The following is a 16,171-nucleotide window of genomic DNA, read 5'->3' as shown; positions in this document are numbered from 1 at the left end:
TTTTGAGCCAGTAATTTTAGGATTATTTTCTAGGACTAATAAAAGTTTACACAAAAGCACTATTTATACATTATACTAACAAATCAATATCAATGTTTCTATTCGTAACTCAATTTTACTGAAAAGAGAACTACACTGGCTTCTGGTCTAATCTAGTCTAGCTAGAAGTGAAAGCTTGAACAAGCAATTTTACTGTTTTGGAATTCATTAATATAATTTTCCATTGTTGAAACAAGGGAATAGAACTACATTATTCCAATGGTCCATCTGCAGCTTAAAAACTCTATCACTCTTTCATTCTGAAAATGAGTTAGAAGTTACCAACAAAAACCAGTACAATTCTACAATTTATGCAGCTAAATCATTTCGTAGGCCTCAGAGCGTCAAAATGTCAGCATTAGAAGATTGGAATCTAGATCTTGAGTTGCAGTGTCAGGGGCAGCGCTTCCACACACGGCCTGACCCACTGAGCTGAGGTGTCAGCACAGCCATTTCTCACTAGACACTCAGATCTGAACTGTCGGGTATGAGGCCTCTGCATGAGTCACCCTGTGAACAAGTGAAACTAGACAAAATACAAAGGAAAAGAAAAAAAAAAGCAAGCTGCAAACCCTCTGAGAAAAATGCCTCTGTACCTCTAGCTCTTGCAGAGGTTGGGTCTTCAGTGGAGTCTCCTACTGCAGGGGGACCTTCAAGACGGCGGAGGAGTAAGATGTAGAGATCACCTTCCTCCCCACAAACACATCAAAAATACAACTACATGTGAAACAACTCCTACAGAATACCTACTGAATGCTGGCAGAAGACCTCAGACATCCCAAAAAGCAAGAAAATCCCCACATACCTGGCTGTGTAGCTGACAGGGTCTTGGTGCTCGGGCCTGGTGTCAGGCCTGAGCCTCCAAGGTGGGAGAGCCAAGTTCAGGACATTGGACCACCAGAGACCTCCCAGTCCCATGTAATATCAATCGGTACGCAATCTCTGTCTCAACACTAAGACCCAGCTTCACCCAACAGCCAGCAAGCTCCAGTGCTGGATGCCCTATGCGAAACAACTAGCAAGACAGGAACACAACACCACTCATTAGCAGAGAGGCTGCCTAAAATCACAGTAAGTTCACAGATGCCCCAAAACACACCACTGGACGTGGCCCTGCCTACCAGAAAGACAAGATCCAGCCCCACCCACCAGAACACAGGCACCAGTCCCCTCCACCAGGAAGCCTACACAAGTCACTGAAACAACCTCACCCACTGGGGGCAGACACCAAAAACAACCAGAGCTATGAACCTGCAGCCTGCGAAAAAGAGACCCCAAACACAGTAAGTTAAGCAAAATGAGAAGACAGAGAAATATGCAGCAGATGAAGGAGCAAGGTAAAAACCCACCAGACCAAACAAATGAAAAGGTAATAGGCAGTCTACCTGAAAAAGAATTCAGAGTAATGATAGTAAAGATGATCCCAAATCTTGGAACTAGAATGGAGAAAATATAAGAAACTTTTAACAAGGACCTAGAAGAACTAAAGAGCAAACAAACAATGATGAACAACACAATAAATGAAATTAAAAATACTCTAGAAGGAATCAATAGCACAATAACTGAGGCAGAAGAACGGATAAGTGACCTGGAAGACAAAATAGTGGAAATAACTACTGCAGAGCAGAATAAAGATAAAAAATTGAGAAGAATTGAGGACGGTCTCAGAGACTTCTGGGACAACAGTAAATGCACCAACATTCAAATTATAAGGGTCTCAGAAGAAGAAGAGAAAAAGAAAGGGACTGAGAAAATATTTGAAGAGATTATATTTGAAAACTCACTAACATGGGAAAGGAAATAGTCAATAAAGCCCAGGAAGCGCAAAGACTCCCATACAAGAAAATCCAAGGAGAAACACGCCAAGACACATATTAATCAAACTATCAAAAATTAAATGCAAAGAAAAAATATTAAAAGCAGTAAAGGAAAAGCAAAAAATAACATATAAGGGAATCCCCATAAGGTTAATAGCTGATCCTTCAGCAGAAACTCTGCAAGCTAGAAAACTATAAGACACTAATGAAAGAAATTAAAGATGATACAAACAGATGGAGAGACATACCATGCTCTTGGATTGGAAGAATCAACATTGTGAAAGTGACTATAATACCCAAAGCAATCTACAGATTCAATGCAATTCCTATCAAACTACCAATGGCATTTTTCACAGAACTAGAACAAAAAATTTCACAATTTGTATGGAAACACAAAAGACCCTGAATAGGGAATGCAATCTTGAGAAAGAAAAATGGAGCTGAAGGAATCAGGCTCCCTGGCTTAAGACTATACTACAAAGCTACAGTAATCAAGACAGTATGGTACTGGCACAAAAACAGAAATATAGATCAATAGAACAGGGTAGGAAGCCCAGAGATAAACCCACGCACATATGGTCACCTTATTTTTGATAAAGGAGGCAAGAATACACAATGGAGAAAAGACAGCCTCTTCAATAAGTGGTGCTGGGAAAAGTGGACAGCTACATTTAAATGAATGAAATTAGAACACTCCCAACACCATACACAAAAATAAACTCATAATGGATTAAAGACCTAAATATAAGGCCAGACACTATAAAACTTTTAGAGGAAAACATAGGCAGAACACTCCACTACATAAATCACAACAAGATCCTTTTTGACCCACCTCCTAGAGAAATGGAAATAAAAACAAAAATAAACAAATGGGACCTAATGAAACTTAAATGCTTTTGCACAGCAAAGAAACCATAAACAAGACGAAAAGACAACCCTCAGAATGGGAGAAAATATTTGCAAATGAAGCAACTGACAAAGGATTAATCTCCAAAACATACAAGAAGCTCATGTAGGTCAATATCAGAAAACAAACAACCCAATCCAAAAATGGGCAGAAGACCTAAATAGACATTTCTCCAAAGAAGATATACAGATTGCCAACAAATACATGAAAGGATGCTCAGCATCAGTAACCATTAGAGAAATGCAAATCAAAACTACAATGAGGTATCACCTCACACTGGTCAGAATGGCCATCATCAAAAATCTACAAACAATAAATGCTGGAGAGGGGGTGGAGAAAAGGGAACCCTCTTGCACTGTTGGTGCGAATGTAAATTGAAACAGCCACTATGGAGAACAGTATGGAGGTTCCTTAAAAAACTAAGGATAGAACTACCATATGACCCAGCAATCCCACTACTGGGCTTATACCCTGAGAAAACCATAAATCAAAAAGAAACATGTACCTCAATGTTCATTGCAGCAGCCAGGACATGGAAGCTACCTAAGTGTCCATCAACAGATGAATGGATAAAGAAGATGTGGCACATATATACAATGAAATATTACTCAGCTATAAAAAGAAATGAAATTAAACTGTTTGTAGAGATGTGATAGACCTAGAATCTGTCATACAGAGTGAAGTAAGTTAGAAAGAGAAAAATAAATACCGTATGCTAACACATGTATATGGAATCTAAAAAAAAAAAAAAAAAAAAAAAAGGTTCTGATGAACCTAGGGGCAGGAGAGGAATAAAGACGCAGATGTAAAGAATGGACTTGAGGACACAGGGAGGGAGCAGCGTAAGCTGGGATGAAGTGAGAGAGTAGCATTGACTTATATACACTACCAGATACAAAATAGATAGCTAGTGGGAAGCAGCTTCATAGAGCAGGGAGAACAGCTCAGTGCTTTGTGACCACCTAGAGGGGTGGGATAGAGAGGGTGGGAGGGAGACACAAGAGGAAGGGGATATGGGAATATATGTGTATGTATAGCTGATTCACTTTTTTATACAGCAGAAACTAACACAACATTGTAAAGCAATAATCCTCCAATAAAGATATTAAAAAAAAAGAAGATTGGAACTAAGTCCTAATGAATCTTCCCTTGTTACTCTGAGACATCTCAGTTTTTCACCTAGGAATATTAAATGGCAAACTAACTATCCAAACTTTTAAGTGGAAAGGATGAGAAATAATGAGTTTCCAGAGGCAATGTTTCCATCACAGTCACACTTCATCTTCTTACAAAGCCAAATTGTTGTAAATTTAAAAGTGCAGTGTTGCTCTCTAAGTTTAGCTTCGCTCTCATTTTTTGCAAAGATTTATTTTTATTCTCATTGATGCTGATGGCTTTCGCCATTTTGTGACCACTATCAACATAATTTTTTGAATGAGTCTGTAGAACAAAAAGGTGTGTTCAGAGACTGACAAAAGAAAGCAAAGAACTGGCCATGGAAAGGAGGAGGCCTTCTGTTGGAGAGCCTCCAAATCTGAACCAATCTGTTTAAGGTAGTCTTGAGACTAATAGCATTGATGGACTTTGGAATCACACAGATCTGGGTTTGAATTCCAGTTAAACCACTTTACTACCTTCATGCCCTTGGGAGAATTACCTTATAATTCTAAACCTCAATCTCTTCTTGGAATAATATTAGCAGCCATATCACAGTATCACATTAGTGGAAAGTACATTGCAGGAGCCTAGCACTGAGCTTGATGCATAGGACATGCTCAAATATTTATATTACCACCACCATCATCATCATCATCATCATCATCATCATCATCATCATCACCATCTCATCATCATCATCATCAAAGTCAGGAACCAATGGATCTTTCATGAAAAAGCCAAATATAAAATATCATGAATGCTAATAATATATTTGTACACTTATCATCATAAAAATCATTACTTTTATTTTGTATTACTTTATTTTTTTGTGGCAGGAGCACTTAACATGGGATATACCCTCTTAACAAATTTTTTAATGTACAATACATTATTGTTAATTATGGGTACAATGGTGTACAACAAATCACTAGAGCTTATTCATCTTGCTTGGCTGACACTTTATGTCCTTTAATCAATAACTCCCCATTGCCCTTTCCCCCCAAACCTTGGTAACCACAGTTCTACTCTTTAATTCTATGCATTTTTATTTAACGTAGTCAAATTTTAGATACCTCATGTAAGTGAATCATGCAGTATCTGTCTTTCTCTGTCTGGCTTATGTCACTTGGCATAATGTCCTCAAGGTTCATCCATGTTTTTACATATGGCAAGGTTTCCTTCTTTTTTAAGCTGAATAGTATGCCATTTTATATACCACACATTCTTTATCCATTCATCTGGCAATGGACATTTAGGTTGGTTCCACATCCTGGCTATTTGGAGTAGTGCTGCAATGTATATGGGAGTGCTGGTATTTCTTTTGCATCCTCATTTTAATTCTTTTGGATAAACACCCAGAAGTGGGTTTGCTAGATCATAGAGGAAAAATATAGGTCACAAAACTGCCAGAATAATGCCTATAACCAACACAGGATTTTTATTCAGAATATATAAACAACCTCTATTGATCAATAAAAACAGTTACCAAACAGATAAGTGTTTGAAAAATGTCATCACAGAAGAATAAATGCAAATAAGTCTAAACCTATGTAAAGAAGCTCAATGATGAATATCAGAGAAAATAACTTTAAATCCATAATAATATAAAATTTTATATTCAGCAATTTAATAACTAAAATTAAATTAAAATCTACCAATACTAAATGTATAAGGGTATGAAATAACTAGAAGTTTCATTCTACCACTAGTGGGAATGTAACTGATACAGTTACATGGTTTCTTTCTTTTTTTTTTCTTGGCAATTCCAATAAAGATGAACATGCGTGAACATTGGTGGTTATCCATTAGGGTTCTCAGGAAAGCTACCCACTGGAATTCAAAAGAAATATTTTGTAATGTAAGCAATTAATACATATAGTTTAAATTTATTATTTTTTAAATGAAATGATTCATTTTACTCAATTTTATCTTGACTATATATCACATAAAAATATTCAAGAAAAAAACAAAACAAAAATTAAAATAAAAAATAAAAATCATTACTAATGACATGTTTGCCTGTGGATGTGAAATAATGCAAAGATATCAGGCTTAAATTCTACTTTCTAGGAAATAATAAGATAAATAATTACAAATATTTGGCACATATGCTACACCAATAAGTCAAGGTTCTATTCTATAGGCAAGCAAGAAGGACTAGTGTGAATGAAGGTACTGTTAATAGAAGCATCTTCATGGGAGGAATCACCACCACCATTTTCTTTAGCAAAGGAAATCTTCTTGGAGGGATTAGACAAGACTTTCACTATGTACTTAAATTTTCTAATCACTAATATAATACATAATTATTTTTAAATGTTTATTATAGATCACATACAATCAATCATTACCAAAAAAAATCAACTATCCAGAGATTAATGCTCTTAATATTTTACTCCGCATAGTATATATTTCCAGCTATTATTTTTACAAATAGTCTTATTTTACAGAATTGGTATATATACTGTTCTTCAATGTGCTTAGTATCCTAACAGTTTAGCAAACCTAATATACCTGATTATTCAATAGTGGATGTATACAACTAATATCTTATTATGAACAACATTCTGAAAAACATTTTTATAGATTAAATTATAGGCCTAACTTTGATTATTTCTTTAGGAAATTTCTCCTAACTGGAATTGTTGGGACAAAGAGTTGATCATATTTAAGGCTATTGTTAATCTAGGACAGGTTAATTCAGAAGCTCCTTTGAATTATTAAAATAACAATTTTGGGATGGAAAGTGCCTTCTAGGTCTAGTTTCTTAGATTACTCCAGCTGATATTTCTCATCTTTCCCCACTGAATGTCATATCAATTGTTACATGTATATTTATAAACATATAGAGTATTTTGTCTGTCCTGACATATAAGTATTTTATGTGTGTGTTTCTTATATCTCTGGTAGGTAAGTAATTATGCATCACCAAACACAGAGCTGTGCTGTGTGTAGTGTTCATACTGCATGCTGTAGTATTAGAGTAACTTACTGAACACTGAGAGAAGTTAGAGAACAACAACACAGGAAGAGAAGAGGGAATTAATAATAGGAAATTTCAAACACTTAATAGTAAAACAAAATAGAATAAAATTTCTCTATTGAATTTTTGGGCAGTGCAAAATGAGATGGAGGGAAAAGTTCCTGAATGATACTTTCTAATTCTAGCTTTCTGCTAAGCAAGAAGTAATACTTCTCTTTTGGATGGGAGAGTGGCCTTAACTATACAGATGATATTTAAAGCCAGCAGAACAGGAAAAATAACCAAAGTGAGAATGTACAGAGGTAAGAGAAAGTGTAGGATCTGGCCCTCGGAACTTCCAAATTTTACAGGGCAGATAAATAAGGAAAAGCAAGAAATGCATCAAAGGAAGAGGTGCCAAGGTAGAAAGGCTCATGGAAGCTAGCAGAGAAGGATATTTTGAGAAAAACTGATAGTGTAACTGTATCAAATGCTGCTGAGAAACATCAACAGATGAATGGATAAAGAAGATGCGATGTATATAAACAATGGAATACTACCCATCCTTAAAAAGGAATGAAATACTGCCATTTGCAGCAACATGGATGGACCTAGAGATTACTATAGTAAGTGAAGTAAGTCAGATAGAGAAAGACAAATACCGTACGATATCACTTATATGTGGAATCTAAAATATGATACAATGAACTTATTTACAAAACAGAAACAGACTCACAGACTTTGAAAACAAACTGATGGTTACCAAACGAGAAAGGTAGGGAGAGATAAATTAGGAGTTCGGGATTAACAGATACACAATACTATATATAAAATAGATAACCAACAAGGATCTACTGTATAGCACAGGGAAGTATATTTAATATCTTGTAATAACCTATAATGGAAAAGAATATGAAAAAGCACATATATATGTGTGTATATATATATATATACACACATATGTGTGTGTGTGTGTGTGTGTGTGTGTGTGTGTGTGTGTGTGTATATATATATATATATATATCACTCTGCTGTGCACCAGACACTAACACATTTTAAATCTACTATACTTCAAAAAAAATGTAATGGGATTTGGAAAAGTGCAGGTCACTGATTAGAACCATTTTGCAGTTGAGCTACAGGCAGAAGCCACACTGGAAAGAACTGAGGCTTGGACAGGTAGTGAGGAAATAGAGGCAGGACACAGTCATACAGTTTCCATTCAATTTATTTACAAAAAGGAAAGGAAAAAATGAAACTCTAATGGAAGGGGAAGTGGGTGAAGGGGACTTTTGTTTTTGTAAGATGTGTGTTGATAGAGGTAATTTTTCTCCAGCAGTGATTGGTGCAGGAGAGAGCAATGAATTATGAATGACAGGTGACAGCAATGAGCAAAGTTCTAAAGGAGAAGGAGTTCAACTGTTGTTAGGATATACTCCAAAAGCTCTGCTGTGTAGAAATAGGAGTAGGACAGGATTTTCAACTCCGGAAATTTGCTAATTCCTCCATAGCTTCTCCCTAAAGTCCTTCATGTAAGAATTAGGGAAGCTTCCTCAATGCTCATAGTTGAGGCGATGTCTACAACTTGCAGTTGTGAGAATGTGAACGTGTCTAAGGCTCAGCAGAAGTGTAGTGATAAAGATCAAAGTAGAAACAGTACTGCTAATAATGTGCATACCTTTTTTTTTTTTTTTTTACTGTTCATGGAGAATCGCAGAAGCATCTAGAATAAACGTGAAGCAATACTAAGCAGACTTAAAGGCTACAGGCAGAGTGTGAGCAAAACAAATGTCCATTATATCAAGATAATGTAAAGTACTGTGGACAGAGAGCACATGTGACACAAATTCACTTTGTTTCAGGAAGCATGGCAACTATACCTACTCAAATAATCAAGCCAAAATCTTTCCAAGAACACAGTCTATGAAAGTATATTTACTTACATTTTGTGTAACCCAAACCAGGGCTTTAGTGGTTTCAAAATCCCAACAAATTCCCCTTTTATTGATGCCACTGAATGTTGTTTTTTTGTTTTAAGTCAGTTAAAAATTGAATGAGATTACATGTGTGAAAGTGTGTAAACAAGTGCCTGGTACATAATAGGCATTTAATAACATGCTAATTAAATTTGAACCTTTACCCCAAGGGAAGTAAGCTGAGGAAATAAGGGAGTATGACATTTGAGTCTTTTAGAGAACTTTCTGGTTAGGACTCTAGAGAAAATATTTCATTTGTTTGAGTTTATCTGAGTATTAAGGAGACCAAATATTAAGTAAATATTTCATAGAGTCATAATATGGGGAGGGAAGTGTAGATAAGCAAGATAAGATTTTTCATAGATTTGTATGTGAACTAATTTTTCAGCTTATTACACTTAGCATGTGATAATGTTCTTGTTGAAGCTAAATGTTAAGTAGTATTCATTGTGCTGGATTTAATAGACTTGGCTTTCTAGGAATAACCCCTTAGTCTGTGTATTTTGACTTAGCTTATAGGAATATGAGTTGAAAAGAGAAGCACTAATCCCCATTAACTACCAATATCACTTTGAAAAACTGTTCAACCAAATTTGCTTTCATGAAAGTGAATGAGATGGCTTTCTTAGAACTCTGAAAATGTAATGTTAATAAGCAGTGTTAGAAAGCAGCCTTGGCTGTCACTAAAATTTTATGAATGAATGAATATAATGCATATTCAAACTATGTATTATATATATTTATATTAAATATGCATTACCAACTCTTATACAAAATCACAGCAAGAATATATTGAAAGATTTTAGGGTTTTACTGAAATATATCTCTCTTCTACTTGTAGCTTATCTTCTGATGTACTTTCTGCAGAACGTATGCTTTGAGTTACTGCTTTTGTGTCAGAGATTATTTTGTTCCAAATAATGCACTTTCATTGCTGTGATATGTTTATGTCACTGACTGTGAATTACATGAATCTTTAATTACTAAAATATGACTATAATTAATTGTTTTGATGTATATTCATGTTTTAGAGGAGTGACAGATACGCTCATGTGTCATGAGCCATGAATTTACCTGCTAACTTGGATGCACAGTGAGAAGACTGGGAATTATATTTATTGGGAGAAACAGTAGGGCCAAGAAAGGTGAGTGGGAAAGATCTTGGGAAACCAGCCCTCCCATTTTTTTCTGACTCAGGAGTTTTACCAAAGGCAAGTGACAACGTATCCATCACTCAGACTCTGCATTATTGAAAGACATTATGTGTAGCTGAATAAAAGGATGCCTGAAAAACAAAGTGACAAGTCTTAACATCACAAAAGTTGTAAAATGTCAACAGAGTTATATAAGTCAGTTGCGTCCTGATATAAGATGCCACCATTCCTTACACATCTCTACTAACTCTCAGATTAGTAGCGGTACCAGGAGACAGATGGCATAACTGAGAAATCACCGTGTAAGTCTATTCCACAATCACAAAGGATATGAATCATTGAGGACATACCACTTGAGTTTGCTGTCTTGCAGCTGCCAACCTGCTGTGGTGAACCAACGACATTGTCTTTGAAGTTATCACTCCATCAGTATTCAGCTCAGCTAGAAGCTTTCCTGGTGTGCCCTATGCTCTCACTTAAGCTCACACTGAGAAGGGAGGCACCTGACTATAAATGAAAGGGCTGAAGGGTCTTTAGATGTGACAATTTGAAAAGAATGTTTGTGGAAGTGGTTATTTTAGAGAGTAGCCTCAAGGGCAAATTCCAACAAAGTCAACTCTAACACTTAAAATTACAGGGAAAGATTATTTAAACAAAGTTAAGTGACCATGAATTTGGATCTCTAGAAAGAATTTAAAGCATTTTCCTGTAACTTTAGGGAAGTTTGATTATTTTTTTATAATTGTAAGGAAATACAGTGAGAAACATCATATATTCCATCTTCAATTTCCTCTTGTATGAAGCAGTACAATCTCTAAGTGTATCGCAAATTAAAAAAATCTCATACCTGAAAGCTTTGACCTAGCGTCTAGTGAATTAAAGTATTAGGGGAAAAAACTCTACATTTTATGGCATTTTAATACTATACAGACAATCAGCTCCAGAGGAAATCAAACATTTCTGTATTTCTCCAATACGTTTCCCCAGAGATATTAGGTAAAAATGCCTTTCAATAAAAGTATAAAAGATATGGCTCAATCTCACACCTAGAGCAGACCACTGGTCCTTCAGTGGAAATTTCTGGTATTGAGAAAAAAACAAAACTTAGTGGTTCTCCCAGGGGTTATTTCAGATGCAGAGCAGTATTCCTACTGACTTTTCTAACAAGAGCTTGTTGTTAAGTCACAGAGTGTTTAAATTACAACGTACATTTTACCGTTAATTGTCAAATATTGTCATCATCAGATTTAGTGACCATTTCACCTCTGAATCACACAGAAAAAACAACTCCACTCACACAGTCTCAGTTCAGAATTTTCTGGGATATTTGGACAACTTAAGGAGCCACCAAATTCTCCCCTATCTGCTTCTCCAGCCCGTCCTTGATTGTGTTCTTTGGCATCCTTGCTCCCCATACCTCAGCAACATTCACCCTCCTGCCATTAACCAAGCAAGCCTACTCTCCTTTTCATCAGAAGGTGCACCCCCTCTTGTTTCTGCCCGATTTTCTCCAGTTTGCTGGATAATTTCAATTCACCTTCTGTCATCCCTTCCGAACCTTCATGCTTCTCATCAGATACATTCCTCTAGGCAGGACTCATCATTTCTTTCTCTTTAACTGCCTTAAAACTTTGAGCCTTTATTAGAATATTTATCACAACGGACGCTATTATTGGCAAGGTCAAGTATCATGCTACTTTCCTCTCTTCTAGGGGCCACCTTTATTTCAATGATGATACAAGGGGTCATGTGGTGATGAGGGATGGTCAGTCACATGGGATCTGAAAAGATGCCAAATCCCCAGATTTCAGGGAAGTATTCTCTGAATGGTCTCCTTGAAGCCTCTATCATGGGGTTTGAGGTAAGAGGGAAGTGTGTACATCCTTCTCTGATGGAGCCAGGAGTAGAAATTCTGTAGCACTCTAACACACCTCTGCTAAGACATTATCTCTCTCTCTAAGCTTCTTCAACCTCAGTTCTTTCATATGTTCGTTCTGGATATCATTACAAAAGTGGCAATTTGTTTACTTCTTCTATGAGCCTGAAATAAGGAGGTACTTGGTTTTGAAGTGTGCAGATAGTTGCTAAATTTTGTTTTGTTTTTGACCTTTGGGGGATTCTGCTAAAATGGAGAGAGAAAATTATTTAGAGAGGCAAGGTGAGCCCAGGCAAAACAGTTCTGGAGAAAACACCCTAAGTTTCTCATATACCTACAGTGGAATTTGAGGGCATTTAAAAAGTGCTGTGTGTCCCAAATGGGCAGAAAGTTTGAACGAGTGGACCTGCATAGTGTCTCCCTGCCATGGAGATGCACATCAGAAGGAGATGGACTGGACAGTTTCTAGGAGTGATTAGAATAACAAATGCTCAGATGTCAGTGGACCACCCACAGTAATGCAAGGTAGATCAGTACAAACACATACTTGGGGGACAATTCAGAGCCAAGACTCATCTGTATAGCGACATAGTGTGGATTAGAAAAAATCCACAGCAGGACACAACCTGGAAGCAGAGTTCATGCTATACTGTAGCCCAAACTTGTCCCCTTTGCTGAGCAGTATTGTGATTATATGATTTTTCTTTTGAATTTCCTGCTTTGAAATGCGTGTCTGTCAGCATACTGAGAAAACTATAATGAATTTTATTCCTAGAACATGTTTAATAATTTAGAATAATATTTTAAAAACAAAAAGCATAACCAAACATAACTTGATTTTAAATATCTATTAAATATACCCATCATCAGAGAAGAAAACATTGAGAATTCATCTTCATCTCCATGCCATTCATGTAGATGAATCATAGTGTCATAAAGATCTTTGAATTGAAGGTTTTCTGACTAGTGCCACAAAATAGACATCCCTCATTAAGCCACATGTGGTTGGCTGCTTTGACAAAAGATGTCCTGTAAGCTGTCATAAAAAGCATATTCTATTCTGTGGCATGTGTTTCTAAAATAAGAGTTCTTTTGAAGTTACTTCCTAGTAGAAAGGTATTCCTGAGTGTGCACTTAAAAAATTGATTACTGTGCCCATTTATATCCTGGGTCATGAAAGATGGCATGATTTTCACACCTGAGGGATGCTGCCTTCTTCCTTATGTGTAAATATACTAAACTTAAGATTCCTGTTACCTTAAGACTTACAGACCATGTTAATAAAATGTGTGCACATTTCAGTCAGTGTATTAATCATATCCATACCAAATCCCATAGAGGCTTTGTCATAATGGGCTCTAAGTTTTCTATAATTGTAATTCTGGTAACTAGGAGACATTGGGTTTATATTGTGAGGAGCTGGATATTTTTACTGCTCATCAGCTTCTGTATACTTTTGGAATAATTCCCCACAGAATTCCAAACAGAAATACATATTTTAGTAAGTCCCTTTTTCTTATAGTATGATCGCCTTTTCTTATAACTCTGATACTTACTCTGGGCCATGGCAGAGATTTGCTTATCTCCATTGGATGGCTTTAAACTGAATTGTTTAAAACAGTAATGGGAAATAAAGAGGAGGGCAGGGGAAGGGAGAAAATGTCTTACTAATTTTAACAGTTTCTGTACATAGATTCTCTTTCTTTCTCTCTCTCTCTCTCTCTCTCTCTCTCTCTCCATCAGATAGTTCCTTATAACACAATACACCCACCTTCCAATTTATGTGATTTCTTTTTCTTAACCATTGTAAATAAATATATAAAAATACATTATAATCATATATTAAATCATACATAAGTAAATATATGAAACATAAACCATTAATACATTATTATCATTTTATACTATCCAAATTTACTTAGGTTTACTCTCATTTTAATCACTTTTGTTTCTCTTCCTGCCATCTGGCATTGCAGATCTTCCATTTGAAATCCTGTATATTCCTTTTAAAGAGATGTTTTTCTTCCCAATAGTAAGCTCTACTTGTAATAATTATTTCAGCATTGGTTTGCCTGAAAATATAAATTTTTCACTTTTATTTTCTAAAGGCATTTTTGCTGTGTATGGAATTCTGGTTGGCAGTTATTTTCTTTGGCATTTTGAAAATATTATTCAGCTATCTCCTATTTTCCATTGGAGTTGTAGAGAAGAAGTTAGGTTTTAACTGTCACACATTAGAATATAATCCTTCAAGTTTTCTTCTTCCAATTGCTTTAAAATTTTTCTTTTGTTTTTAGTCTTCAGTAGTTATTGACATGATTAGGTGTGGATTTTCTTTTGTATTTACCTTGCTTGTTGTTCATAGGCTTTTTGAAAAATGGTTTTCTGTCCTTTGTCTGTTTTACAAAGATTGTATCCATTATCTCTTCAAATTGTTTCTGCTTCATTTTTCTTCTGTCCTTTAGGATTCCAACTACAATTATGTTAAGCATTCTTACGCTACCTTCCATGTTTCTTATGTTTTATTTTCCCCTTATTTTTGTCTCTTTGTGCATTATTCAAGATATCTTCTCTTAGCTCTTCCACTAAAAAAATTATTTCTCAGCTGCTTTTAAATTGTTCTCAAACCATCCATTGAGTTTCTCATTAGCTATTTTATTTTTGACTTCTAGAATTTCTATTTTTAAAAATATATAATTTGCAATTTTCTCCTGAAAGTTTCAATTCTGGCTAATATCACCCTAAAATAGCATAATTATTTCAAAATTTGTTTGGTATTTGCAGCTGCTATAGTTCTGCTTCTATATATCTTGTTCTGTTCAGGCTGCTGTAATAAAATACCACAGACTGGGTGGCTTAGAAACAACAGAAATTTATTTCTCACAGTTTTGGAGACTGGAAGTCCAAGATCAGAGTGCCTGCATGGTTGGGCAAGGGTCATCTGCCAGGCTGCAGATTTCTCCTTGTACCTTCACATGGTGGAAGAGGTAAGGGAGCTCTGTGGAGTCCCTTATATAAGGTCACTAATTCCATTCATGAGGGCTCCACCCTCATGGCCTAATCACCTCCCAAAATCCCCACCTACTGATACCATCACCATTGGGGATTATGTTTCATCATATGATTTTCAGGAGGACATGAACACTTAGACAACAGCACTGTGTTTTGTTTTTGCTGGTGGCTTTTAGTCATGCTGTCTTACCTCTTCATTTGCCTGGTCATGTTTGTTTGGATATCTGTTTGAAAAGTCAATTGGAGAAATAATTTGAGACCTAACCTGTTACCTTGTTCCACAGTCTTTTCATTTTGCCTCTGCTTGCTGCATGGGGTCACGAGAAATTTGGGATTACCTCAGTCCAGTCTGAGGTATTGAGGGTAGTTGTACCTGCACTGTAGTCTCTGGAGGGGCTTTTCTACATAGAGATCACTCTCACCTTAGGGTGGGACCCTTTGCAGTCCCAACGTAATGTGAGAGAGGTCCTCCAACTTCTCCTCTTTTGGAGGTTCCTGGACTCTAATTCCCATCTCCTTGTCTACTCCAGAGTGTCAAAGTGGCTACTTCACCTCTGAGTATTTTGGTTCTCTTGACCTGAGTGGTAAATAATTGGAGAGGAAAAAAACCCAGAATCCTAGACTTACTTCAGTGGGGCTCTATCCTTTCCCAAATTTTGGTGGGATCAATTTTAATTCTCTTTTCCACTCTCCAGTATTTTCTTATCATGTGATCTGTCCCACAGGTTTTCTAGTTATTCTCATGATGGATTTGGTCCAAATTATCTAATCTCCTAGACTAAGAAGCACTTCCAATAATATTTTAAATTATTCTTCTATTACTTAAATATCATTTGTAATCTCCCTACTTCAAACACCTGAACTTTGATCCACTTTAAATTTGTATTATAAAACAAATTTCAATGTCAGTGAGAGGCATTATCACATACAACCCATAAAATGTCTTCATTTGTAAAGCTGTGATCAATAAATAGTGAGTGCATTTTTATGAAAATTGGTTCGATTTCTAATTGACTATCCAGAAAATTTGTAAATTAGAAGAGTTCATCAGAAGCAACCTGATGTGAATGTCCATTAACTTTTATCCAAGTTTTTCCACTCACAAGATGAGTGACTTTGGGCAAGATTTTACTTATACATATTTCATTTTCCTCATATATAATGTGATCATGTGACTTCTTTTAATGGGTTATTGTTAGGATTTAAATGATATACTTACAGTGTTTGTCACAAAGTAAATACTCAGTAAATTAAAGTTTCTCTCTTCTTT

The sequence above is a fragment of the Mesoplodon bidens genome, assembly GCF_964165515.1.
Source record: "Mesoplodon bidens genome assembly, chromosome: 4".
In the NCBI taxonomy this organism is placed as follows: Eukaryota; Metazoa; Chordata; class Mammalia; order Artiodactyla; family Ziphiidae; genus Mesoplodon; species Mesoplodon bidens.
Note: the sequence above shows the minus strand (reverse complement) of the source record.